The sequence below is a fragment of the Pristis pectinata genome, chromosome 12 (assembly GCF_009764475.1).
Source record: "Pristis pectinata isolate sPriPec2 chromosome 12, sPriPec2.1.pri, whole genome shotgun sequence".
Classification (NCBI taxonomy): Eukaryota; Metazoa; Chordata; class Chondrichthyes; order Rhinopristiformes; family Pristidae; genus Pristis; species Pristis pectinata.
This window is the reverse complement of record NC_067416.1, coordinates 52979010-53004199: the sequence shown is the minus strand read 5'-3', so window position 1 is coordinate 53004199 and position 25190 is coordinate 52979010. Positions and strand designations below refer to the sequence as shown.

Genomic DNA, 25190 nt, shown 5'->3' with positions numbered 1-25190 from the left:
GTGTATTTATCCCTTCCTCATCTTTTCTGCAATTTAAAACTTGTTTTCTCAATTTCTCGGTTCTGACAAAGGGTTTCCAACCTGAAACATTATTTGTTTCTCTTCCCACAGATGCTGTCTAACCCGTGTCCAGCATTTTCGATTTTTTTTCAGGTTTCCGGCACCTGCAGATTTTTTGATATTGCTGCACCTCTGCCGGCCCGACCCAAGGTGTACTCCAGGCCCCAGCTGGTGAATGACTGTTTGGCTGGGACTGTTTCTGGAGCCCTGGGGATTGTGGGTATAAATGCAGCCATTGATTCTGCTGCAGAAAGCAATTTGCCTTTCCTCTGCAGGCAGTCTGGAAACATAGATGAGCAAACTCAGATTGGCACTGGTCTCCAGACACTGCTGATATCCAAATCATTGTTGGTAACAGCTGTAGTTGGGACTGAGGTCAAAAAAGGGACTAAGTCCAACTCCCAGTGAATAAAAAAACATGTATTGTGAAAGTAATTTTTCCATGTGGCTAAATTGTGTCAGTTAACACTGTGTTGAAGAAACAAAATTCCTTGTCACTTATGGTTATTTTACAACTCAACTATGTTCAATGTCCTCGGCTCCTTCTGCTACTGAGAACATGTTCTATTCTGTATGGATATAGGATGGTATCTAACACTTCTATTCTGGAATATTAAGTGGCAAATAACATTTGGACCACAAAACTGCCACACAATGACAATCTCCAACAAGTGAGTCTGATCGTCTACCCTTCACGTTCAATGATCCTGAGGGCACATACCACCAGGCTCAAGGACAGCTTCTATTGCACGGTGATAAGACTATTGAATTGTCCCTTATACAATGAGATGGACTCTGACCTCACGATCTACCTTGTTGAGACCTTGCACCTTATTGTCTACCTGCAATGCACTTTCTCTGCAGCTGTGACACTTTACTCTGTACTGTTATTGTTCTTACCTGTACTACCTCAATGCACTCTGTGCTAACTCAATGTAACTGCACAATGTAATGAATTGACCTGTACGATCGGTATGTAAGACATGTTTTTCACTGTACCTCAGTACAAGTGACAATAATAAACCAATACCAATAAAATCGCCAAATCCACTTCCCTCCATAGATGCTGCCTGACCCACTTTCAGTTCCTCCAGCTCCCTTTTGTATTGCTTCAGATTTCCAGCATCTGCAGTCTCTTGTGTCTCCATCTGCAGAAAGAGGGAATGTTTTGGGTTTGATACCCCTTTTAACAGTGAAAGACAGAAAACACATTGAATTTCAGTGGCAGAGTAGGTGAGGGTGGCAACGGGTAGAACAAAGGGAAGTGGCAGAAATGGCCCATTTTGATTATAGATGGAAAGACAACCAGAGATTTTGATGCCAGTCTGGATGCTGCAATGTTCCCAGATGGAAGATGACGTTGTTCCTCAAGCTTGTTGTTTGTCATTATTATAACAGTTAGCTACAGAGACGAAAATCTCAGCTGAAATACTGTCCTGTACCTATTGATGACTTTTGTAAATTTCTTTTACAGGACACTAGAAGCAGAGGATTTGTTTATGGGAATCTCAAACACAACATCAGTAAATTCATACTGGGATAGGCCATTCACCTGCTCTGAGTGTGGGAAGGGATTCACTCAGTTATTCCAGTTACTGATGCACCAACAAATTCACAAAGAGGCCGTGTATCTGCACTGAGTGAGGGAAGGGCTTCCTTCAGTCAACCCACCTGCTGACTCACCAGCGAGTTCACACTGGGGAGCGACCATTCTCCTGCTCAACACGTGGTAAGGGATTGGCTCAGTTATCCAGCCTGATGACGCACCAGCGAGTTCATGCCGGGGAAAGGCCATTCTCCTGCTTGGTCCTTGGGGCCAAACACCACAGCCCGGGTGTGGATAAACCCCCCGCCCCGGCGCTCCGGTCCCACCTGCCGCCTGGAGCCGTGCGTGGGGAAGGTCCCGTCCTTGGGACCACACGCTCCATGCAAACACAGGGAATTACACCCGCTGTAATCCGGGAGCGGAACTGACAGCAGGGGGAGAGGCTGGTGGTGGGGGGTGTTTTAGACTCCCCTACCCTGGGAGGCTGGTGGGTGGAGAGAGACAGTGACTGTCCACCTTACTTACGCCCCTTGTGGTTTTACAAACCTCTATAAGGTCCCTCCTCGGCCTCCTTCGCTCCGGGGAAACAGTCCCAGCCTGCCCAGTCTCTCCTTATAACTCAAGCCCTCCGGTCCCGGCGACACCCCCGTGAACCGTGTCCCTGCACGTGACACCCTTCCTGCAGAATGGCAACCGGAGCGACACACATGATCCCGGTCCGGTCTCACCAACAGCTTCCGCAGAATCTGGTATCAACAGCGGAGTTGAAAACGTCACATCGAGTGCAAGGAGACACATCAGGTGCCCGTTCTGTCCCCAGATACAGAGTCCGTGTCTGCATCCATCGTGTCTGGGCCCTCGATCTGTGGGCAATCCCTCTGGGATCTGGCTCAGAACGAGGCAAGCACAAATTCCTGCTCCCACTCACTCACAGTGACCCGTGGGTGAGAGAGGGTTCCTGCCTCAAGGAGCACTGTTGGAGAGAGAGGGGGAATCAGCCAGGGTTCCTGCTCCCCGTCACTGCCCAGTGACCCTGGGGTCAGAGAGGAGGGTGGGGTGGAACCAGCAGGAGCTCTTGCTACTTAACACTGTCCATTCAGGGTGGATCGGAGCGAGCAGGTTGGTTTTCAATGGATTCCCGCACAAACAACTTGGTGAGCTGTCCCAGAATAATTCACCCGTCTGCTCTGTGGGTGAATGTGACCTGTGTGTGTGCCATATATTTGCATCATTGTGGTAGTGGCTGTCTGTTGTCCCAAACGCAGGCAAATTAGTTCGTCTGGTGAGGCACAGCTGGAGGTGGGGTTTTCTGCACAGCTGGGATGGGGAGCAGGAACCCTGGCTGATTCCTGACATTTTCTGCTTTGTCTGGTCTGAGTAGGTTGCCTGATGTTGTGTCTCCTGATGAGATAACTCAGGGACATCATTTGTAAATCAGAGGATAGATCTCTGGAGCTTTCCGTGCATAGACTGACAACAGTGTTTCCTTCATCACACAGTTATTGTCGGCAGAATGATTTGCGGTGGAGAACGAAGCTATTTAAAGGCGCTGTTCAGGTTGGTTCGCATGGCAGCCGAATGTACCCAAGAGCCACCGCGGCCGAGAAACCGCTCTGGCTGCAGTGAGCGAGCCCACAGCGCAGGCGCGCAATAGGGGTGACGTCATTTGCGCGCCACCTTGGACCCGGAAGTTTGATCGAGTCCAGGGTCCGGCCCACGGTTGGGGTGAGAATCCGTGCGGGCTGCAGGATCACTGCGGGCGGCCACACTGAGCAGTCCCGGCCTTTCCCTCCCCTTCCCCCTCCCGCTCCACACGGGGGACCCGGGCACTTTCCTGCTTGAAATCAAAGCAAACCCAGTGAGTGCGGGAAGCCCTCAGCAGGTGAGGGCAGCGTCTGTGGAAAGAGAAACAGGGAACTTTTCAAGTCCGAGACCCTTCCGTTAGACCTGGGAGAGAGCAAAAGCAACTTGCAGAGAGGTTTGGGTGGGGGAGTTCGGGGGAGAGGGGAATGGATGGGGGGTGGAGGAGGCAGAGATTCGGGGTTAGGGAGGGATGTGGGGGTGAGAAGGAGGGATGCATGCGAAGGGTGGGGGAGGGGAGAAGGGGGTGGGGGAGGCAGGGAGGGATGGATGGGGAGAGAGATCGGGAGGAGGGATTGATGGGGGTGGCTGGGTTAGAGTGGGGGGAAGGAGAGATTGGAGGAGTGCTGGAGGGATAGATGGGGGTATGGAGGAGGGATTGGGGGTTGGGAGGGATAGATATTGGGAGGAGGCATAGATTTGGGGACGGAGGAGGGATAGGTGGGGAGGAGGGATAGATGGGAGGAGGGGAAGTGATGGGTGGGGGGATGGGGAAGGATAGATGGGGGATTGGAGAGGGATAGATGGGTGGGGGTGCGGATAGATTGGGGGGTGTTTGAGGGAATGATTGGGAGAGGGAGGGATGGATTGGGTGAAGAGATAGATTGGGGGATGGATAGATATGGGTGGGAGGGAGGGAGGAATAGATGGGGTGAGGGAGTGATACATGAGAGGGAAAAATGAGCATCTCTGATTGGCTTCACTTAGGCAACCCCAGCCTCGCTTTATGTTTTATCGACCTTTCTGGTGAATAGACTAACAAAGGCAGTTGGAGACGAGGCAATGTTCACGCTGTGGAATGTGGGCCAGAAATGTTGCCGAGGCCTGTGGTTCCGGCAATAGCTGCAGCATGTGTTTCACTGTTAATAAAATATCTCTTTGTGTTTGATTTCTCTCTCTCTACCTGCCCTCATTCATCTCGATCACTGACAGGTTTGCAAACTAAGGGTGAGGCCAGGGTTGCTGAGACATTCTCAATCGGAAACGTTCTCTTTGCCCCATTTTTAAAGAGAAATTGCAGATGCCAGAATCCGAAGTAAAACCAGAAACTGCTGGAGAATTCAGCAGGTCAGGCAGTAATTTACCCATGTGGATAAATTGTGTCATTTTACACTGTGTTGAAGAAACAAAAATCCTTGTCACTTCTGGTTATTTTACAACTCAACTGTGTTCAATGTCCTCATCTCCTGCCACTGAGAACAAGTTCTGCTCTGTCTGGATACAGAATGGTATCTAACACTTCTATTTTGGAATATTAAATTTAAATTTTTTAAATTTTATTTACAGCATGGTAACAGGCCCTTCCAGCCTAATGAGTCTGCGCCACCCATTTTAAACCCAAATTAACCTACCCGTACACCTTTGCAATGTGGGAGGAAACCAGAGCACCCGGAGGAAACCCATGCAGACATGGGAGAATATACAAACTCCTTACAGACAGCGACGGGAATTGAACCCCGATCGCTGGCGCTGTAATAGCATCGCGCTAACCGCTACGCTACCATGCCGCCCGTACCATACCGTCAGTTACGTACCGTAAGTTGTAGTTATGTACCGTACTGTAAGTTGCAAATAATATTTGGACCACAAAACTGCTACTCAATTACAATCTCCAACAAGTGAGTCTTATCACCTACCCTTCACATTCAATGATCCCGAGGACATGTACCACCAGGCTCAAGGACAGCTTCTATCCTACGGTGATAAGACTATTGAATGGTTCCCTGATACGATGAGATGGACTTTGACCTCACGATCTACCTTGTTGTCACCTTGCACCTCATTGTCCACGTGCACTGCACTTTCTCTGTAGCTGTGACACTTTACTCTGTACTGTCATTGTTTTTAACTGTACTACCTCAATGCACTCTGTACTAACTCAATGGAACTGCACTGTGTAATGAATTGACCTGGACGATCGGAATGCAAGACATGTTTTTCACTGTACCTCAGTCCAAGTAACAATAATGAACCAATACCAATGCATATGCCATGTCCAACACCACCAAGACCCAAAATGTTGACCATCCATTTCCTTCCATAGATGCTGCCTGACCCACTTTGAGTTCCTCCAGCTCCCTTATGTATTGCTTCAGATTTCCAGCATCTGCAGTCTCTTGTGTCTCCATCTGCAGAGAGAGGTAAAGTTTTGGGTTTGATACCCCTTTTAACAGTGAAAGACAGAAAACACATTGAATTTCAGTGGCAGAGTAGGTGAGGGAAGCAACGGGTAGAACAAAGGGAAGTGGCAGAAATGGCCCGTTCTGATTACAGATGGAAAGACAACCAGAGATTTTGATGCCAGTCTGGATGCTGCAATGTTTCCAGATGGAAGATGACGTTGTTCCTCAAGCTTGTGTTAGTCATTATTATAACAGCTCACTACAGAGACTAAAATCTCAGCTGAAATACTGTCCTGTACTGATTGATAATTTTGTAAATTTCTTTTACAGGATACAACAAGCAGAGGATTTGATTATGGGAATCAGAAACACAACATCAACAAATTGAATCTGGGGAGAGGCCGTTCACCTGCTCTGAATCTGGGACGGGATTCACTCGATCATTCCAGTTGCTGATGCACCAACAAATTCATAAAGAGGCCGTGTATTCTGCAGTGTGGGAAGGGCTTCCTTCAGTCATCCCTGCTGCAGACACACCGGTGGCTCAAAGGGATTGGCTCAGGTATCCAGCCTGATGACGCACCAGCGAGTTCATGCCAGGGAAAGGCCATTCTCCTGCTCGGAGTGTGGGAAGGACTTTGCTCAGTCATCCCACTTGCTGGCACACCAGCGAGTTCACACTGGGGAGAGGCCGTTCTCCTGCTCAACGTGTGGGAAAGGATTTACTCAGTTATCCAGCCTGATGAACCACCAGCGAGTTCACACTGGGGAGAGGCCGTTCTCCTGCTCAACGTGTGGGAAAAGATTCACTCAGTTATCCAACCTGAGAGACCACCAGCGAGTTCACACCGGTGAGAAGCCGTACACCTGCTCCGAGTGTGGGAAGGGATTCTCTCAGTCGTCTGAGCTGCTAATACACCAGCGGGTTCACACTGGGGAGAGGCCGTACACCTGCTCTGAGTGCGGGAAGGGATTCACTCGGTCGTCCCATTTGCTGACACACCAGAGATTTCACACCAAGGAGAGGCCGTTCATCTGCTCAACATGCGGGAAGGGTTTCACGCAGTCATCTGAGCTGCTGATACACCAGCGGGTTCACACCAGGGAGAAGCCATACACCTGCTCTGAGTGCGGGAAGGGATTCACTCGGTCGTCCTATTTGCTGATGCACCAGAGTGTTCACACCGGGGAGAGGCCGTTCATCTGCTCAACGTGTGGGAAGGGATTCACTCGGTCGTCCCATTTGCTGACACACCAGCGGGTTCATACCAGGGAGAGGCCGTACACCTGCAATGAGTGTGGGAAGGGATTCACTCAGTCATCGCATTTGCTGACACACCAGCGGGTTCACACTGGGGAAAGGCCGTACACCTGCTCCGAGTGTGGGAAGGGATTTACTGATTCATCCCATTCATTGAGACACCAGAGGGTTCACACCGGGGAGAAGCCGTACACCTGCTCTGAGTGCGGGAAGGGATTCACTCGGTCGTCCCATTTGCTGACACACCAGCAAGTTCACAGCAGGAGAGGCCGTTCATCTGCTCGACGTGCGGGAAGGGATTCCGTCAGTCATATGACTTGATGACACACCACCGAGTTTACACCAGAGAGGTGCCCTTTGCCTGCCCAACATGTGGGAAGGGATACACTACGTCATCCAGTCTGGTTAAGCAGCAGTGATTTCACACTGGGGAGAGGCCATTCTCCTGCTTGGAGCGCGGGAAGGGATTCCATTGGTCATCTGAGCTGCTGAAACACCAGGGAATTCACACTGTGGAGAGATTAAACATGCTGCCAGCTCAATATACAACCATCACTGCTACTGAAACCTAGCGCAAATTCACAAGTGTTGCAGGTGTTCACGGGGTTCGGATTCTGTCAACATTGCTGATCTCACCCAGTATTGAACCCTGGTCATTGGCACAGTTGATTTTCTTTCGTAATCTCTTTAACTGAGTTCGAGTTCAATGTTCTGGATCTCTGATTAAAATAAAGCAGTCTGTTTGAAACATTTCATCTGAAGCCCTTCCTGCCTCTGCAATGCACACAATGAACAGTAGAAAGGCCATTCAGCCCATCTGGTGCCTTCCAGTGTTTCTGCTCCACACTAGTCTCCTCCCATCTCACCCAGTATGAATATTCAGAGGAATAGAGAGATGCAGCACAGAAATGGGCCCTTTGACTCACTGAGTCTGCACTGATTATCAACCAGTCATTTATTCTGATCCTACATTAATACATATTTAAAATTCTGACCACATTTGCATGACCACACCCTGCTTCACCCCCCCCCCACCAGCAGATTCTACTAATCAGCCACACATTAGGGACAATTTACAGTACTTCAATAACCTTTCAGCCCGCACCTCTTGGGATGTGGGAGGAAACCCACACAGTCACAGGGAGAAGGTGCAAACTCCACACAGTCAACACCCGAGGTCGGTTTTGAACATTTGTCAACGTTTGGCAGCAGCTCTACGAGCTCTGTGTTCATTCGGCTTCCCATTCAATGCATTCCTGTCGTTCACCTCCATCCCTCCGTGTGGTGACACGTTCCACATTGTTGAACTGTGTGGGTGAAGAGCTTCCCCCGGAATTTCCTGCAGGACATTCAGCAGATTGTTGGCAAAGACAACAGCTCAGCAGGGGTCTTGTCCCAGATATTAGAGCAGCACAGCTAATAGAGCTGCTGTAATATCTGGGAAAAGGTCCAAGGCCCAGCCCAGAATGTATTGTTCCTGGGCATACAGTGGCACACAGGCAGGAGAGTCATACCTGACACTGCGAGGAACAACATTTTAAATTTTGCTGTCCCCACTAATAAGACGGACACCCAGAGTTTCGTGGGCCTCCTTGGCTACTGGCGGCAACACATCCCTCACCTTATCATACTCCTAAGACCCCTCCATGGGATCTCCCTCAAGAAAGCCACTTTCTCGTGGGGGCCCGAACAGCGGGCCGCCTTTGAAGCAGCCAAACAGGCGGTAGAACAAGCCCTGCCCCATGCACCCCCCCCCCCCCTTCCCTGCCAGGAAGGCATCCCCTTCGAATTGCAGGTCTCCGTTAGCGAGTTGCTGGTCAAGTGGAGCCTCTGGCAGAAGGTACAGGGGCACAGAGTCCTGCTCAGCTTCTGGACCAAGTCACTGCCAGAGGCCGCCACCCACTACAGCCCCTTCGAGCACCAGCTGCTGGCTTGCTACCTGGCGCTCCTTGCAACCGAGCGCCAAAACAGTACCGACCCCGTGGTCCTTCGCCCCTACCTGCCCATAATGCTTTGGGTCAAGTCCTCTGACTCCACACACAAAGAGGGCTGAGCCCAGTGGTTCTCGATAGTGAAGTGGAAGTGGTACATCGCGGACCGGGCCGAACCTGGTCCAGAAGGGGTCAGCCGCCTCCACGAACAGGTCATGTCCTTCCCCCAGTCCCAGGACCCACCCCCGGACATACTCAAGTTCATGCCCTCCCCTGTATCCTGGGGCCAACCTTTTGACTCTCTTGACCCCGAATAAAAACTGCACACCTGGTTCACAGACGGCTCCAGCTGCTGGAAAACGGGAAACAGCATTGGAAAGTGGCGGCACTTCGTCCTGCCATGGGGAAAACATTAACAAAAGAGGGAGTTGGAGGGTCCAGTCAATTGGCCGAGCTAGCGGTGGTGGCACTCACTTTACAGAACGCCACCGCGCCAGTCCACATCTGCACCAACTCTTGGGCAGTAGCCAACGGTATGGCAGTGTGGATGGCACGGTGGCACGAAACAGGGTGGGAAATTCACGGACGCCCCCTTTGGGGGCAGGAACACTGGTGCTATATCTGGGACCAAGCCACCCAGAGACAGATATCAGTCCACCACTTGGATGCCCATACACATAAAAATACCCAGGAAGCCATCCATAATGCCGCTGTGGATCAGGCTGCCAAGATATGCTGCGCTACCATCCCCCCGGATGAACCTGACCTCAGCACCCTTGCCACATGGGCACACTGTAAGAGTGGTCACCTGGGGGCTGACGGTACGCGACGCTGGGCAGAACATTTCTGGGTCACCCTCACAGTGGATCAGTGTAAGACCACTGTCGTAAACTGCCCCATCTTCCAGCAGGTAAAACCACGAGGCTGGCCAGTGGGACCACTGGGTCACATTCGCTGTGGCATGGGAGCAGGTCGTGTGTGACAAGTAGATTACATCGGACCACGCCCATGCCACAATAAAAAGCAATACGCCCTGACGATGGTGTACACATACTTGGGTGTCCTGGTGGTGGTGCTCTGTGAGCGGGCCGACCAGAACAGCACCATCAAAGGATTGCAGTACCTCTCCTCCATCTATGGAGTCCTATGGGAGGTACAATCCGATCAGGGCTCATACTTAGCGGGGGCCAAGGTACAAAACTGGGTGGCAGAGGCAGGGATCTCATGGCTGTTTCATATCCCCTACCATCCCCAGACATTGGGCTTGATAGAAAGAATGAATGGCCTGCTGACAGAAACGATATGCACGCTGACGCCATCCCGCACGCTGCAGGGGTGGTTGGACATGCTGCAGCAGGCCGTCGATCAGTTCAACACACGGCCCACTGGCCAAGGAGGGGGGGGGTCCCCATTATCCCGCCGTCTGGCTCACTCCCCACCACCCGACTTGCGAGACCCCGAACCCCCCCGAGACTGAGGACTCCATGAGGGTCTGGGTCTGACAGCCACAAGGTCCCCTTGGAAGGGAGAAGTCATTGCGCGCAGTCCCGGGGACACCCGTTGGGTTGCAATCCTGGGTCGAACTAACCTATCCTGCCTTTGTACCCAACACCTGACCCGCCGAGAATGAGTTTGTTCCTCAACCCCCCCACCCCCTGCAGGATGATGGCACTACTCCAGTCATTTCTTTTGCTCACTGCAATGATCAACATCCGAACGCCTGCTAACACCTTCCTCCGCATCACGTACGAATTCGCCAACATCTCCAACCAATCAGACCGCTGGATTTGCGTCCGAACCCCAGCACATGCCGGTGAAGCTCTACCACTTACAGTGGTCCTCCTCGATGATCTCCAAAAGAACTGCTTACACAGACTTTTTGTGCCTGTTGGGTTTGGTATATCGGTTTGGTGGGGGGGCCCGATGGTAGTCCCCCACCACTCCCCTCACCATTACAGAGCATTCCTTCCAGTGATTCCCGATGGGGTGGGTGCTTCAGGAGCTGGTAGCTCCCTTCCTACAATCTGACCTCCAACCGAGTCCCGACCCTCAGAGTCATCCCGCAGCCACTGAGTAAGGCCGAGAGAATGCTGGTGCAAAATCCAGAATGACCATGGTTCCACCTTTTCAGTCAGCCATAGTGACTGCCAGAGCAACTGGTACCCAGGGGCCTCAGTGACCACCACCCACGGCGTCGCTAAGCTGGGGACTCCCTGGACCTTAAATGGGACCCACTGGGTTTGCGGGCACCGTGCCTACCCATAGCTCCCCATGAGCTGGTATGGTTGCTGTTTTCCAGCCTTTGTCGTTCCCTATATCCATGCCCTCGATGACGTCGGGGAGCACCCAGCATACAGTGGCCACCAGGACAAAAGAGCCATCACGGAGGCAGAGAGGTTCTGGATGATAGCCTTTCCCATGTATGGCACGGCCCCACTGTCCCAAGAAGTCATCCGGATGACCAGCGTGCTCCAGACAATGGCAGACGAAATGAAAATGTCACTGCAACGTACCAAGGATGCCCTGACGAGGACGGCAGTGGAACTGGCTGCCGTCAGGCTGGTAGCCGTTCAGAATCGGATGGCCCTGGACTACCTACCTGCTGCAGATGGTGAAACCTGTGCAGTAGTCGGAAAGGAATGCTGTACCTTTATCCCAATGAGTCCAGCAAGATCACCAACCTGGCTGCTCACATTCAGGACTCGGTGACTAAAATCCAAAAAGCAAGGGACCAGCTCCTCCAACACGACACCTCATCGGGAAACTGGTGGCCATTTGGGTCTCTGGGGGGATGGTGGGCAACTATCGTCCACTGGGCCACCACCCTTGTTTTAGTTGTAATAGCTATCTGTATTTTGTGCTGTGCTTGTCAGATTATTAGAACCACTTCTGCCTTCCATTAGTACTGCATATTGATGTGTATTTGTTAGCTTAGTTATAGCTATTCCCATGATTGTCATGTGATGTAACTTTCGAGGGGTGGAATGTAATGTGAAAGGTCATGGCTGTCATGTGACACCATCGAGTACTGGTCGAAAGTGACACCACTGTCAACCAAGGTCTAGCTCCACCCACCCATTAGCACACACCCTCGACCATTGGTCCCCGTGCACACCTCTCATACCTGGTCATGACTTATTGGACTTGTTGAATTACCTGAGTTAGCTCCACCCAGCTCTCCAGCACTATAAAGGATGCCACACGTGTATGGCTCTCTCTCTTTGTGATTGCTGCTGGGGTCAAAATCACGTCAAGGGACCACTGGTAGGAGTGTGTGCTTCCATGGGGGTTCAGGAGTGTCTTAAGTAGATTCCCAGTAGCGTAGAGCCGATGTTTGTCCAATGTCAGGGGTTTCAGGCACCGTATTGCATTTTCTCTGATCGTTAGTAACTAGTTCACTGTGTGTGTATGTGTGTGCACTTCACCCCATTGCGACTCCCCTCACGTTTTGTGATCACCCAAGTACATGTGTGTGAGTGTGCATCTACTCCTGTTCATTCTGTTCCGGCGTTGGTCTTTGTAAATAAATCCCTTTTTAAAATCCAAAGACTGTGTCTGGAGTCCTCTACCTTTGAGACCTGAAAGAACCTTTTCCCACAACACCCACATGATTCTATTGAAGTTGCCTTTACTTCTCTTTATGTGCCGACTGAATATTTCCAAAGGTTTCTGTCCTTTCTAATTCTTGCATTAAAATCACCAAAGAGAAACAATTTGTTTCCCATTTGAATTCAGGCCAGGATTTGTTCAAAGTTGCAGAAAAATCCTCTCTGGCCCCATCTACAACACCCAGAGCGTAGACACCGGTGCCAGGAGTGTGCTGGTTCCATTTCACAGTCACCCACAGGGTGAAGAGACATTCATTTCTTCCAAAAACTGCCGTTGGTAAAGTGACAACCAGCTCAATTTTCAGAGCTAATCCAACCCCATGAAGATGAGGTTCTCCTTCCAGGTGACCCTTCCAGAATGTGTACATGCCACCTGGTTCCTTCAGCTGATCTTCACCTCAACCCCTCACTCGGGGCGGCAACATCAATGTCCAACCCTGTGTTGGTGGCTAAAACAACATTGGGACACCCAGATCTTCCACTGTTGGGGATGACCATGGGGGTTCTCCCGTTCCAGCTGCTGAACTTTACTTCATCACTTCTTCATCAACTGCAGTGGCGAATGATCTCAGTTGTTCGGCAAAGCAATTGGAAAAGCTGTGGGTGTCACCACCAGTGACACTGCCTGTCCTGTCAGCACCGTCCCTGGGGCACCAACAACACCGGGTGTGCGAGTATCGCACCAGTGACACGGTCTGTGGTGTCAGCACCGACCGCCCGGGCTCTCTCCAACCGCCTGGAACGTGACTGTGCGTTCGAAACCCAACGGCCGGAGCGCGGGCGGGAGGAGCGGCTGTGATTGGAGGATCGGTCGGCACGTGGGGGGAGCTGTCGGAGCCGCGCGTTCGAAACCCAACGGTCGGAGCTCGAGGGCGGGGCCGAAAGCGCGGCAAAGGCTGAAAGCTCGGAAGGGGAGCGGGAGAAAGCGAGGCTCCGATTGGTTGATGGGTGATCACGTGAGCAGAGGAGGCGGGCGCGCGAATTCCACCCCCCGACCCCAACGGCACAAATGGCGAATGGGGGGAGGAAGGGGGCGCCGGTTCTGAGCTGTCGTGTTTGGGAGCCTCCGGTCCGCGGCTGGAGGAGCCCGAGGGATGGGGGCCCTCCGCCGGCGTCACCTCAAAGGCCAACGGGACAACAAACTGCAAGGTGGGGGGAGAGGCAGGGCCGGGAACCTGTCGGTTTGCTCGTGTGTGGAAGCAGCACAGACTGCGGGCCGAACTGGAGCGGGGAAAGAGGAAACCCACAACATCAGGGTGAGCCGGAGACACGGGGACTGCAGATGCCGGAATCTGCAGCAACAGACAATCTGCTGGAGAAACTCAGCGGGTCGGGCAGCGTGTGTGGGGAGAGAGAAACTGGGTTAATGTTACAGGTTGGTGAATGTTCTTCATCGGGGCTGGACAGTTCTGCCACAAACTGGAATGGCCGGTTATCTGAGGTTGTTGACGACGTCTCTGAGCCCCGGGGCTGTAATGTGCCTAATTGGGAGATGTGATGTCCTCCCTCAGGCTTCACTGGAACACCTTGGGATGTCAGAGTGAGGATGGTCAGGGTGGGATGGTGAATTCAGGTGAGAGGAAAGTGGAATCTGTAGAAATGGAGGGGTTTTTGAAAGCAGTCACTGGGTCTGTGGTTTCTCCAGTGTGGGGGTGTCCCTGCCCTGAGCAGGGGACCAAGTACAGTAATTGGAAGATGCAGAAATGAATCACTGCTTGACCTGAAAGGAGCCTTTGGATCTCTGAGTTGGGATGGGAACAAATAAAAAAGGCAGTTGCTTGATCTCCTTCGGTGAGAAGGGCAGTGGATGTTGTACAGTCACAGTTGATCAATGCAGACAATTGAAATGGGGAGTTGTGGAGGAACTGAGCCTTTAGAAGGTGACATGGGAGGGGAGGGAAGATTTGTCTGGTAATGATGTTACATTGAAGGTGGTGAAATTACATTGAATGTGGTTTTTGTGGGTTTGATAATGAGTGGGAAGGAACATTGGAGTGAGCGTGGAAGTGCTGTAAATGGAAGAGATGTGGTTGAGAGCTTGGTCAACTGTGGTGGAGGAGAAGCCACAATTAAGGGGAAAAAAGACACCTTGGAAGGACTGATGTGGAGGTAATATCAGAGGAGATATGCTGGATCCAAGAAAACAGAATGTAACAGAGTCCTTTCAGCAAGTGGATCAGATGGATGTGAATCTGATTTAATGGTTGAATTAGTTTGGTTACTCTGTGTAACTGGGATAGGAGTTGCGCTCTGAATGAATGATGGTTAACTTTAAGGGTTCTAGATAGATAGACGGAGCCATGCAGTGATTGAATGAATGGTGGGACATTGATGTTATTGGTTGGGGTGTATCTCTTGATAATGATTGGGATAGTGTTATAGAGTGTGTGCTGTGAAAGGTAGGTGGTGAGTCTGTTTGGATGGTGTGTGAAGTGAGTGCAAGGTGGTGGGTAGTCGGTGTAATGTAGGGAGGACTGGCGGGTGGTGTTGGGAGAGGTTCTAATTGCTTGATGCGTGGACTAGAGGTGAAAATCTTGGTGGGTGGGATTGGGAGAAGTGATTGTATTGATGGGTGGACTGTGAATAATTGGTAAGGCTGGTGATGGGGCTCTGATTAGATGATGGGTGGCCAGACATCAAGTGGAGTTCATCTGATTTGTGATGTTACTGTGAGCATCTGTGAATTGGTATCCTGAAGCCTCGGCCAAGGCAGCTCACAACCAACCCACCAAAGCCAATCACTAACAACACACATTCGTTCCCTGTGTGGTGTCCAGGTGAGGGTATCAACTGTCAATCCCCAATCCCAATTTATCCACCACCTTGTTCCCAACCATAATTCTTGTTTTCCTTTCCAGTTCTGTTAACTCAATCTACAAAATGTGATTTTTGCCTGACTGTTTCTGTAATTCATCCATCAGTTCTTTAGATTTTTGTCAGGAAAATGGGGAATAGAAACTTCTCTCCCTCAAACTAAATGATTCTGTCCTGCAATTCATTAGTGGCACCACAGGATAATCTGTCACTTGCCTTTGATCATCAGGCTGTGGAAATAACCAGCTCGGTCAAAACACTGCTTTCTCAGGATTGCAAACAGACTTTGGATCTCCATTGCCTGACAGCTTTGGAGTTCATGGACTTCCTCTTCAGGACTCTCTCCATCAGGGCGGAAAGCGGGTTCTGTCCAGCTTGCCAGGACACATTTACTAATGTTCTCAGTGTAGCTTGACCCATCCTCAGTGTGGGGATGTTAGACTCTCACCGGTAGGTATCTTTATACGTTGTGTGTCTGTGTATCTTTGGTTGAACTCTGGAGAAAATGACAGTTGAATACTCCATGTTTTCCTAGTTAATTTAAATTACTGTGAATAAAATTATTTGAAGCACTGCAGTTCTGACTTTGTACCAGTAGCAGAGAGACTGGGTCAGTGATCCAGAGACACTGATTCAGAGCCCACCATAACTGAGGAGAATTTGCTTTCATCCATTAAAGTAACCTGGAATTCAAACACTGTCAATTGGGAAGATTAATGAAGTTAAACCACTGGATTGTTGTAATCTGTCAGGTTCACTGTCCTTTAGGGAGGGAAAATTGCCATTCCTTCCTGCTCTGGTCCTACACGAGACTTCAGAAACAAAGCTGTATCTTTGACTGTGAAGTACTTCAGCTGTCCTGAAGTTGAGAAAGATGCTGTAAAAATACAAGTTCTTTTTACTGTAACCGTTCTGAACTCAGACGTCTTGTCCATTCCTGGGTCTTCTACACCCTCCAATAGCAGCCATACCTTCAGCCTTCCAAGCTGTCAGCATTGGAGTCCTCTCCCAGAATCCTTCTGTGTCTCTGCTTCTGCCACCTCTGAAAAGCTGTTCCATAAAACACCTTTAACCAAGATTATGATCAGCTGAACAAACACCTGAATATGGTGAGAGACAGATGTTGCCTCCATTCACCTGCATTTACAATCCCACTGCTGAGCTGCTTCAGTTAGTCAGGAATGATGGCACCAATTGGCATGTCAGTGTGAAGGCTTTGGAGGTAGTTTGTGGAGGAAGACAAATCGTACAGATAGAGAGAAACCGAATTGATGCAGAATGTGGATATAAAAAGAGGTGACTCACCAGAAGATTTGCCAGATCCTGATCCCACCCACCCTCTTTAGCTGACTGTCAGTCATCAGTAACGTAATGGCAGCTGCCATCTATGGTGCTATAAAATGGGACCTGCTCATAAATAAACTGCTGACTGATGCTCAGCTTGAGTTTCCTCAGGACCACTCAGTTCCAGTTCTCATTGGGGCTTTGTTCCAAGCATGGACAAAAAAGGCCAAAATGTAGAGATGAGGTGAGACCCAGCACAGTCTGTACGTTGGTGAGACCAAGTGCAGACTCAGTGACCGCTTTGCCGAGCACCTACGCTCCATCCTCCAATGGTCACCTGGAGCTCCCTGATGCAAGACATTTTAATTCCCCTCGCCATTCACACTTATGTGTCCTCGTCTCCTCCACTGCCAGAGGCCCAAAGCCAGCTAGAGGAACAGTACCTCATATTCTGCCAGGGTAGTCTATAACCTGGCAGCATGAGCATTGAATTCTCCAAATTCAGGTAACCTGCTCCCCTTCTCTCTCCACCTGGTCTACCCAGTTCCTCCTAAACACATCCAACCAACACCCCCACTCCCTTAGCCCCTAATCACCCCTCCTTCCGCTACTCCAACTGCCCGTTTTCCGCACTCTCTTCTCACTGGGTGCCCCAACCCCACTGTTCCCATCTGCCTACCTACCTCCCTTATTTGGCTCCACCTTCCTTTTGTACTAGATTCCATTATCTGCAGCCTTCTGTTGCTTCCACCTATCACCTCCCAGCTTCTGTTGCTGTCTTCACTCTTCCCTCCTCCATCTGCTGATCATCAATCCTTACCTGGATCCACTTGTTACTGACCAATTCTTGCTGCACCCCTTACCCATGCCTCATTATCCTGGCTATCTCCCCAAGAATCTTCTCCCATAATTTCCCTGCCACTGATGCAAGAAATGTGTCATTGCCAGAGATCATCCCTGATTTTGGCTTATAGCCCATGATGGTATTCAGACCCTGCCACAGTCACCTGACATCCACTTGAGCCTCTGGCTTGTTCTGGGATTTTCTCTTGTCACCCCCGATAGCTTCTCTGAGATGCTACCTGGCCTTCTTGTACGGGGTCATCCATCCTGAAAGCCTTGGATCTGGACTTTAGCAGAGAGTGAATCTCCCTGTTAATCCAAGGTTTCTGGTTCGTCAACCTGTTTCTTGATGAAACTAATGATGACTGAGGTAGGCTGAATGAAGTGTTCCAGTCCACTGACTCAAGGCAGTCCTGAAGTAGACCATCAGCCTCCTCAGACCACTGCTATATTACTCTCTTTGTTGGTTCGTTATGCTTCAATCTTTGTCTGTGAGCTGGCAGGAGCAATGCTGACCAATAATCTGACTGGCTGACATGGGGGATGGAGTGATATGTGTTTGATAGTGGTGTGGCAGTGGTCTAGAGTGTTAACCCCCATGTGGGGCAAGAGACATGCTGATGGTGTTTGGGGAGTATGTTCCTGCTGTTTGATGGAAGTCACCAGCAATGATCAATAGGGCATCAGGGTTTGCTGTCTCAAGAGTTGATGGGCAAGTATAATCCATCCAGTTCCATGTTGGCATTGGCTTGAGGTGGTTTATAGTCCACCAGCAAGATGGTAGAGGTGAATTCCCATTGATAAAATGCCTGTCGGTCAATTGCCCAGTGGATCGATGTGGCAAGGATTGTTTTTGAGTTTGGTTTATTATTGTTCACTTGGACCGAGGTACCGTGAAAGACTTGTCTTGCATATGGTTCGTACAGATCAATTCATTACGCAATGCATTGAGGTAGTACAGGGTAAAAGAATAACAGAATACAGAGTAAAGTGTCACAGCTACAGAGGAAGTGCAGTGCTGGTAGACAATAAGGTGCAAGGTCATAACAGGGTAGATTGTGAGGTCAAGAGTCCATCTAATTGTACTAGGGGACAATAACAGTGGGATAGAAGCTGTCCTTGAGCCAAGTGGTATGTGTCCACAGGCTCCTGTATCTTCTGCCCGATGGGAGGAGTAGAAGAGAGAATGTCTGGGGCGTGTGGATCTTAGATTATGCTGGCTGCTTCACCGAGGCAGCAAGAAGTAGTGACAGTCCATGGAGGGGAGGCTGGTTTCTGTGATGTGCTGAGCTGTGTCCACAAGTCTCTGCCGTTTCTTGCAGCCCAGGCAGAGCAGGTGCCGTGATGCATCCAGATGTTTTTTATGGTGCATCGATTAAAAATGAGTGAGTGTCAAAGGGGACGTGCCAAATTTCTTTAGTCTCCTGAAGAAGTAGAGGCGATGGTCATGGCATCTACATGGTTGGACTAGGACTGGTGGTGTTCACTCTGAGGAACTTGAACTTCTCAACCCCCTCAACCTCAGCACTATTGATGTAGACGGTGCATGTGAACCACCCCCTTTCCTGAAGTCAATGACCAGCTCTTTTGTTTTGCTGACATTGAGGGAAAGGTTGTTGTCATGACACCATGTCACGAAGCTTTCTATCTCCTTTCTGTACTCTGACTCATCATTATTTGAGATCTGGCCCACTACAGTGGTGTCATTGGTATTGGTATTAGTATTGGTTTATTATTGTTACTTGTACTGAAGTACAATGAAAAACTTGTCTTGCAAACCAATCATACAGGTCAATTGATAACACTGTAGTTATACTGAGTTAGTACAGAGTGCATTGAGGTAGTACAGGTAGAAACAATAACAGTACAGAGTAAAGTGTCACAGCTACAGAGAAAGTGCAGTGCAGGTAGACAATAAGGTGCAAGGTCACAAGATAGATTTTGAGGTCAAAGTCTCATTGTATAAGGGAACTGTTCAATAGTCTCATCACAGTGGGGTAGTAGCTGTCCTTGAGCCTGGCGGTAAGTGCCCTCAGGCTCCTGTATCTTCTACCCGATGGAAGAGGAGAGAAGAGAGAATATCCCGGTTGGGTGGCGTCTTTGATTATGCTTGCTGCTTCACCAAGACAATGAGAGGTAAAGACAGAGTCCAAGGAAGGGAGGCTGGTGCCTGTGATGTGCTGGGCTGTGTCCACAACTCTCTGCAGTTTCTTGCAGTTGTGGGCAGAGCAGTTGCCATACCAAGCCGTGATATATCCAGATAGGATGCTTTCTGTGGTGCATCAGTAGAAGTTGGTGACAGTCAAAGGGGACAAACCAAATTTCTTTCTTCTGAAGAAGTAGAGGTGGTGGTCATGGCATCTACATGGTTGGACCAAGACAGGCTGTTGATGTTTACTCCCAGGAACTTGAAGCTCTCAACCCTCTCTACCTCAACACTATTGACGTAGAAAGGTGCATGAACACTGTCCCTTTCCTGAAGTCAATGACCAGCTCTTTTGTTTTGTTGACATTGAGGGAAAGGTTGTTGTCATGACACCATTCCACTAAGCTCTCTATCTCCTTCCTGTACTCTGCCTCATCGCTGTTTAAGATACGGCTGACAATGGTGGTATCATCTGCGAACTTGTAGATGGAGTTAGAGCAGAATCTGGCCACACAGTCATGAGTGCACAGGGAGTAGAGTAGAGGGCTGAGGACATAGCCTTGTGGGGCACCAGTGTTAAGAATAATCGTTACGGGGGTGTTGCTGCTGTTGGATCTGGTTATTTTCAAATCCTAGGGTTCTTTCAGATGTCCAGGAATGAGTTGAAAACAACTTGGTGCTTCACAAAGTTTTGTTGGAAAAGTTTAAAACAAAGGAACAGTCACAGAGCACATGGCACTAGCTTTGAGCTGAGACAAAGGGAACTAAAGATGATCTCGGGCCAGAGGGGAGGAAGAGCAAGGGAGATTAACAAAAAATAACACCTTTTATACCTGAGATAAGAGATGCTCCTTAGCTAACAATAGTCCAATCAGGAAATCTATTAGATACTTTGTGGCCAAACCAACCAATGGAAAAAAACACATTCACCTAATGGACGAACCAATAAGCTAGTAAGCAGCCATTCCTTGTGCAGCCACTTGAGGGGTATTAAACACTATACATGATTTTTAAAAAAAAACCTAATTAAAACAGTGGAATCCAACACTGCCTATTCTCACTGATTCTGGTCTGCTGGTCAAAGTCAAAGATCCAGTTGCAGAGGGAGGTGTTGAGTCCCAGGTCTTGGAGTTTGTTGATGAGTTTGCTTGGAATTATAGTATTGAAGGCAGAGCTGTAGTCAATAAACAACAATCTAACATAGGAGTCTTTACGTCCAGCTGCTCCAGAGAAGAGCATAGGGCCAGGGAGATGGCGTCCACTGTAGACCTGTTGTGGCAGTAGGTGAATTGCAGTGGGTCGAGGTTTTCCGGGAGGCTGGAGTTAATGCGTGCCATGACCAGCCTCTCAAAGCATTTCATGATGGTGGATATCAGAGCCACCGGTCGGTTGTCATTAAGGTATGTTACCTTGTTTTTCTTAGGTACTGGGATGAGAGTGATCTTCTTAAAACAGTTGGGAACCTCAGACTGAAGCAGGAGGAGGTTAAATATGTCTGCAAATACCCCTGCCAGCTGATCAGCACAATATCTGAGGACATGGCCAGGGAGACCATTCGGGCCAGATGCTTTCCGCAGGTTCACTCTCCAGAAGACTGATCTTGCATCCTCAATGGTGACATCGGGTTCAGGTACATTGGAGGCTGTCAGGGTGGGTGGTGACAAACCAATCCCCTTCTGTTCAAAATGTGCATAGAGTGCATTAAGCTCATCAGCAGGAAGGGATGCACTGTTGTTGGTGATGCTGCCCGACTTAGTTTTGTAGCCCGTTATAGCATGTAAGGCCTGTTACAACTGACAGCTGGTCTGGGACTCCATTTTGGACTGGTATTGTCTCTTGGCATCTCTAATAGCTTTATGGAGGTCATGTCGTGCATGCCCATACGCATGTGTGCGTCTGACAGTCAATCCCTCGACAGAGCGATGACGCCCTCCAGTGCACGCAACATCACTTCCAGCGCGGGACTTTGGGGACTTGTGCGCTTTAGGTCTCCGTGGATCTTCTCGTTGATCTACAACTGTAAGTTGCTCAGTTTCTTTATTTTGGTTAATATGAATCAGTAAAGACGTTTATTCTACCGCATGGTGGTTGTTCTTGCTCCATGCATACGTAACAATTGGCGACAAGGATAAAAAGAATGGCCTCTCTACTTCAAGCACCCAATCCATTTTGGGCTGCAACTACGGCAAAACCAACACCAGAAACCTGGCTACAATGGAAGAAAACCTTCCAGGACTACATTGAACTTCTACCAGTTTTAACACCAGTGGCGGAACTGGAGGAAGCTACACCTTCGTATGCACCTGGGAGAACTTGGGTAGAAGTACTTTGATGCTCTCCTCTTGCAGAACAAAGCTGAATCACCCAGTGCATGTGAGGCTTTAGACAACATTTGGGGGACACAGGACAATTTCTTTATGGCATGCTTCAGTTTCTCGCAGCTGCAACAGACCCTTGATGAGAATGTAGATGATCTCATCACAAGATTAACTTTGACTGTGCAGAAATGCAGATACAAAGACATTCAACTGAAGACATTTGAAGAAGCGATGCTTATCCAAGTGTTGATTATCAGAATCTATGATGAGAAGACACGTGAGAACCTTCTGTCGGAAAAGCACGACGTGTCCTGGGACAAAGCATGCTCTGCAGCTCGTCACAGGGAGGCAGTCAAGACAGGCCTTGCGCAGATTCAACCGACCCCAGAACCACTTATTCAGGCAGTACTGGAGAGAGAGCCCCCTCCCAAAAACATCAATGTTTGCCAGCGTTTGCAGACCTGCAGCTTTCAGTCAAAATCACGTCAGCCATTGTTGTGGTGAAAGTCATGTCCAGTGGTCTGACTGCAAGCATCAAAAGACCGTCTGCAGGTTCTGTCGGAAGCTGGGGCACCTCAAGAAGGTGTGGTTTGCAAAGCAACGCACTGTGGGAAAGCAACTGAATTTGACCATCCACTCCACGCAAGGAGACGGCCGATGCGAAGAAGTGGACGTTATCTTCCAAACCCATGAACTGGGCAACCAGAACCAGCCTCCGTACTTGGTTACACTTATAGTAGATGGCCAGCCCTTGAAATTTGAGCTGGATACTGGGTCAGCCGTCACCTTGGTATGTGAATCATCTTTATACCAGATTCCAAACCTGCAACCTCCAAACTGAGTGTTTCGCAGCTACACTGGAGACAGTGTCAACGTATATGGTGTATTCATGGCGGAAGTGGTCCACCACAGAGAGCTGTTTCACTTACAGGTACATGTTGTCAGGGGAGGCCAACAGCCTAATTTGCTGGGCAGAAACTGGATTAAAAACATTCCATCGGTGCTATCCTCCATCAGTCGTATGGGGGAATCCCTGCATTGAATACTTTACTATGAAAGCACCAGTGTGTATTCCAAGCCGAGGCTTCAGGTCAATACTGCGGTCTGGTGGCTAAATTCAAATTTAAGGAGAACTGCCAGCTGAAGGTTTACAAAGCCTGCCTGTGCCTCATGCTGTGGGCCCAAAGGTAGAAGAACTAGGCTGACTGCAGAAAGCAGATGTGATAGAGCTGATGCAGTACTCAGAGTGGGTGGCTCTGATTGTGCCTGTCCTCAAGTCCGATGGATCAGTGCACATCCGCAATCACTACAAATTGACCGCAAACCCTGTGACAAGACTGAGTGCATATCCACTGCCAGGGATCGAGGACTTGTATGCATCTCTGTCGGGAGGCCAGCAGTTCTCGATGTTAGACCTGAAACACGCCGACAATCAGGTCACCCTGGACGAAGATTCTAGGGATGTTACAACAATCAACACACACAGAGGCCTGTTTTGGTACAAGTGGCTACCATTTGGAGTGAGTTCTGCACCTGGGATATTCCAATGATTTAGTGGAGGATGTTCCTCACGTCTGTGCTTATCTTGATGATATTTTAGTAATGAGTACATCAGAGTCCCATCGCCTTGAGACAGTAGACAGGGTAATTTCCTGTTTAGAGGAAGCTGGCTTTACTCTGAAGGAGAAATGCATATTTTTGGCCAACTCAGTCGATTACCTGGACTTCAAAGTCAACGAAACAGGTCTCCATGCGCAGGAGCACAAAATCAAAGCCTTAAAAAGAGGCTCCACATCCACAAAATGTTCTATGGACTAGTCACACATAAAAATCGGTTCATAAATCAATCCGCTACAGTGTTAAAGCCCTTATACCGATTACTCCAGAAAGAACCAACACTGGGTATGGTGAAGAATCGAGCAACAGACATTTGAATGAATGAAAACCCGCCCTCAGTTCTTCATCTGTGTTGGTGCATTATGATCCCAAAAAACCTATAGCCGCAAAATCTGACGCCTCACCGTATGCGGTCGGGGCCGTCCTCCTACATTGAATGCCTTGCAGAACAGAGATGCTTATTGCTTTCACTTCAATGACAATGTCTCGGGTCGAGACGAGTTATTCACAGCTCGACCGAGAAGCCCTAGCTATTATGTTTGGCATCAAATGATTCCATTTATACATATTTGGGCAGCCTCTCAATCTTAAGTCTCTGCGAGGCTTCATGGGGGAGACACAAGGTAGCCAACAAATGTCATCACTGAGAATGCAATGATGGGCATTGACCTTATCCGCTTACTCCTACACAATGAAGTATACCCCCAGAAACGAAAATGTCATTGCCAATGCCTTAAACGGATTACCAATTGCTGGGGCACAGCACTGGGTATTCCACTGTTCAACATTGTTCATCTGTTACAAAGCCCAGTTGAAACACCAATCAAAAGTCACCTAATTAGGCAGTGGGCAGCCCATGATCCACTTCTATCACAGGTAAAAAGTGTACAACAGGTTGGTTGGCCCGCCAGCCCTTCACCCGAATTTCAACCATTTACAAATCATCAACATGAACTGAGCCTACAGGATGGCTGCACATTATGGGCAGTCGAGTTGTGGTTCCCCCTCAAGGCTGCAAGTGCTTCCTCTGTGTTCTGCATGATGCGCACCCTGGTGTGGTCAGAATAAAGGCACTTGCGAGAAGCTGTGTGGTGGCCAAAAATTGACACCAATATTGAGAATGTGGTGTGCATCTGCCCTATTTGTCAGAAGACACACAAAAAGCATCACTAGAGGCCCCCCTTAAACTATGAGCCTGGCCCAATTCCCTGTGGAAACTCATTTATATCGACTGTTTTGGACCGTTCTGGGGACACGTTTCTGGTTATTGTGGATGCCCACTTGAAGTGGATAGAGGTGTTACCTACTTGTACGTAGTGTTCCTCCACAACTACTATAACTAACCTATAGTCTTTGCTACACTTGGTATTCTGTAAATGATCATATCTGATAATGGCCCGGCTTTCATGAGTGCAGAACTTAAGGAGTTTGTAGAGAAGAATGGTATTGGGCACCTGACAACGGCCCCATATCACGCAGCTTCAAATGGCCTGGCCGAGCAAGCAGTGCAAATGGTGAAATGAGGCCTTTCTAACCAAACTCGGGGTGACTTGTTGACAAAATTAAGCCATTTTCTTTTCCTTTACCAAATCACCCCAAATGAACTAATGGGCGCCTCCCCCACTGAATTAATGTTCAAATGCACTTTATGTACCAGATGGTATCTCCTGCTGCCGGCCATCCAAGAACAAATTTGCAGCAAACAAGAGGTCATGAACCAAAACTGCGATACCCACACTAGGCCACAACGTTTAGTGCCGATGACAAGGTCTACACTCA

General features: G+C 49.3%; 2 protein-coding genes and 3 pseudogenes across 2 annotated transcripts in view; 4 read left to right on the top strand and 1 right to left on the bottom strand.

Annotated features, from left to right (window-relative positions):
• LOC127576418 (zinc finger protein 850-like) overlaps positions 1-7603 on the top strand; it is a 93281-nt pseudogene extending 85678 nt beyond the window's left edge.
• Positions 1-25190, bottom strand: part of LOC127576630 (zinc finger protein 271-like) — a 157930-nt pseudogene that overhangs the window by 6168 nt on the left and 126572 nt on the right.
• LOC127576853 (zinc finger protein 271-like) overlaps positions 3299-25190 on the top strand; it is a 312902-nt pseudogene continuing 291010 nt past the window's right edge.
• LOC127576549 (zinc finger protein 271-like) overlaps positions 3323-25190 on the top strand; it is a 136766-nt gene continuing 114898 nt past the window's right edge. Inside the window, exon 1 of the mRNA XM_052027086.1 lies at positions 3323-3331. The gene's annotated coding sequence lies outside the window, so the exon portion shown is untranslated. The remainder of the gene's footprint in view (positions 3332-25190) is intronic.
• LOC127576569 (zinc finger protein 229-like) overlaps positions 3453-25190 on the top strand; it is a 184706-nt gene continuing 162968 nt past the window's right edge. The window contains exon 1 of the mRNA XM_052027120.1: positions 3453-3584. The gene's annotated coding sequence lies outside the window, so the exon portion shown is untranslated. The remainder of the gene's footprint in view (positions 3585-25190) is intronic.